Raw genomic sequence first — 3,784 nt, forward strand, 5'->3', positions numbered from 1 at the left:
AGCTCCTCAAGCAAGGTGAAACCATGGAGATCAAGCTCCAAGTTTTCCCCTATCTCTGGAACTATTTCACGGCCTCAACTTAGTCGCAGTTAACGTATGGTCCGTACAGTGTAAGGAGAAGGACTTGATTTTCCCAGCACTTGCATGGGTGTAGGGCCAGAGTTTTCATTTTTGCTCCCTGTAGGACACATAAAAGATATAAAAAAGAAGAAGAAAAAAAAAAACCCCATCCCATCTGTGGTCAGCACTATTGAAACTCCCCAGCAGAAAACTCACACTTCCAGCCTGGCTTGGAGGCCAGTTTTTCAAGATATTTCCAGGCAGATATGAATTCTTGAAAGTTTCCTTTGCATTATTTTCATTCGGAAATGGGATGATGAGCCATAATTTCTGCTGAATGCATATGTTTTTTAAAATATAATTTGTCTAGATCAACAAATGATCGCTGTTTGCTTGGTGCTCTTCGTGTCTTTAATTGCTCTGGGCTCTTTTCTCGCCACCTGAAACACAGTTTATCAGAAAACTCACACTCCCAGCACGGTGCCGGGCACCCTCGGCAGCAACACGATGCCGTACCCCACTGGGGCAAGAGAAATAAAACATTTATAAAGGGCAAGGGCTCATTCCGAGGGTTCGCCCTACCAGGGCTCCGGGAGTCCTGCTTATAATTTTATTAATTTAACCCCCCACACCCCCGCATGGGAACACCTTGGACTAGTCACCAGCTCTGGCAGCACTGTGACTGTGCATTTCATTTTACAAACGAGGCCATTTCCTAAGGAGAGGGCACGGCCAGGAGATGGGAGAAGGGAGAAGTGATTTGGGACAGGAAATATGGCTCATAAAGCCATATTTGGCAGGTGATCAAGGCTTTAAATAGGCTTTCTGCTTCTTGATATCCAGAACTTTGCTAAACTCTGCACTTAATGGGATTTCACAACGTGGATGTTTAGGTGGCAGGAAGCCATCTGCTCAGATCAGCTTTACATCGCCCCTATAGAGCCCTTATACCGTCACCTTCTTCTCTCTCTCCCTTAATTTCTCTTTCTCTTCCCCACGTCCCATTCCCCACCTGCAAGGAGCCACCAAAAATCCTGCAGAGCACGTGCACTTCATTGCACCTGGGACTTTTGTTACTGCGGCTGCAAGAATTGCATTTAACAAGGCAAACACACAGAACTGTTTCTCAACTGACAATACCAGGGCCATCATTGTGGGTTTTTTTTCTTTCCCCTTTCCTCCTGCCCTGATCAAATTACTCCACCGGATTCTTAATCTGAATGACCTGCTGCAAATCCTTCCTGTTCCCAGAAAACAAGCAGCAACAGGGAAGAATTTGATGGAGCCCTTATCGACATTTCTAAACACTCCTGTAATCCCACACTTAATCCAGTCAAATAAAGCAGGTCACCTGCTATGATTTCTTGCTTGCTTTCTATTAATAGACTTTTTCTTTTGTCCTTAATTAAGGCCAGAGGTGCCTAAGCAGGAGGAAGATTTACGCACCAGGAAAATAAAAATATTTCTCTCCCACCCTTTTCTTTTGGTGCTCATCACCATCCAAGCTTTACCCTAACTCCAGTTATTTTTTCCTATCCTTTCCTCTGCCTTCCCTGCTGTTGGCCATGCCACCCACAGATCCCAGGAACGTCGCCATGACCTTCTGCAAACATCCCGATGGGGATCAGTGCTGGAGGCGAGCGATGGGGACGTCCCCAGGGACACAGCACGGGGTGCTGTGGGGATGGGAGAGGTCTCCAGGGGTGAGGACAAGTAGCTGAGGTCTTGATGCAGTGGGGAAAGGAGCAAAGGTGCTGCTGTTGGGGTGGAAATCAGCAGCGCGCGAGGGAGAGGATTTGGGGAGACGTCGGATGGGCGGTTGGATGTGGTGATATTGTGGGGATGTAGGAAGTGGGGAGGGAGCAGGATGCAAGGTCCAGTCCACGGCATGGACAAGGATGGCAAATGTTGGTACAGACAAGAGGGGTTGGGTCTGTAGAAGCCGCATGACTCTGCCCAAACCTGATGGAGAAGCCCCATTAGAAGATGTGCTCCCCGGTTGTCCATGGAGGCCTCAGTCTTCCCCTTTGGGGACCTGCCTGGCGATGCCTCCGATGCCAGAGACACACGTAGTTGGGAGGTGGGATGGTCCGCCAGCTTCCTGACCGGTGATGCCATACTGAAGGAGAGAAACGGCAGAAAACGGGTGGTCAGGAAAAAATCCCAGGGAGGAATGGGGAGGAGGATGCTGGAGCTGTCTGAGGGCTGACGGGGTGGTCAGAGGCATGCAAGACCCGAAGGCAAAGGAAGACCGCAGTGCTGGAGAAGAGGGGTCAGAGGAGTGCGTTGGCTATATATAAAGGGCTTCCTTCGAGGTCAGTTTTATCTCACAGACTGGAACGTGTCCTCGATCCCTCAGGGACCTATATAACCCAGGAGAGGTCAGTGCCTGGGCTTGTGTGACACATAACATTAAGAATAATAATTCATAGGCGTCCTTGCAGCCGGGGCTATTCAGGGGGCTCAGCGCTATGAGAGGTCTCATCTTCTCGAGAGGCCAGAGCTTTCTCCGAGCGAAACGCCGTAAGACGAGAAGCTTTTGTGCTATTTCAGCCTCGGACAGAGCTGTCTGGAGGATTAAAACTCCTCTGATGCAACACAGGGCAGGAGAAACCTTAAGAAAAAAGGAGCGCCCGGATCAACCAGTCAAACAGAACTACGTTTGGGTTTGGACTCTGCAGCTTGGAACTGGCTCAGTTGGAGACACAAATGCTAGGACGGGGGAACATCCAAGCTGTCGCCTCAAAGTAAGGACCATTTAAAGCTAAAACAACACAGTATGTTTCCTTCCAGCGTGTCCACTCCCGAATTCTGTGACTGGCTTTGATTTGAGAAACAAGCCCAAGGAGAAGTGATAAATTCATTGCCTGTCTTGCAGAAATTTCAAATTTCAGTCTTTTTGGGCCTTTGATGGATATTCCAAATTGGAAAATACGGTAAAAAATAAAAGTGTAGTGATTCGGTATTCCCCTCCTGCCTGTCTCTTCCTCCGACCGCTTCCCTCATGATCTCTCCAGTATTTCTGTTGCGAGAGGCTCTAATCTGGATTTGCCTTACTTAGTGGGTTCAGATCATGAGGCTCAGAAGAAAACTGCCGACGACTGATGAATACAAAATACAGACTAATTCCCCAAGAGGAGGAAAGCCAAGCAAAATGGTTTTTTTGCCCTTCTGTAGCTCTAGTCCTGCGAAATTGTTTTACTGCCCTGGGAATGGGGTTAAAAGGTTGCTTGCTGTTGCGGCAAGCAACTAGAAAAATGTGTGGTTTTCTGCTTAGGGAAAGATTTCCTGCTTTTAATTCAATAAAGACCCAAAATGTGGTATGTTAAACATCCCTGCCTCACGCTGCAGAGCCTTTTCCTTTTCAAGAAAGGAAATAAAATTGCAAATGCATCTGAAACCCATCGCTTCGTTTTCAAAACTATTTAAAGCATCTAAAAATCAACCAAAACCGCAAGTCTCCCCAGGAATGTGAACACTTTTGGGGGATAATCTTTTAGTTCTGTCTGATTTGAACCCATTGAGCTGCTTTTCTGCATCTCCCATCACCTGAGATCGCCTTTTGACACAGCCTTTCTGGGAGGACCCATCTGATACAGGATTTTGGCAGACCGCCTTGTTTAGGTTCTAAAAAACTATCAGCGAAGAAATAACCTGCAGTGACCAACGTGCTGCATGAGGCAGGCGGGTATATGTTGGATTTAAAGAAATACTGGGTATGGTT

This window comes from Gymnogyps californianus, chromosome 1 (assembly GCF_018139145.2).
Source record: "Gymnogyps californianus isolate 813 chromosome 1, ASM1813914v2, whole genome shotgun sequence".
Lineage (NCBI taxonomy): Eukaryota > Metazoa > Chordata > Aves > Accipitriformes > Cathartidae > Gymnogyps > Gymnogyps californianus.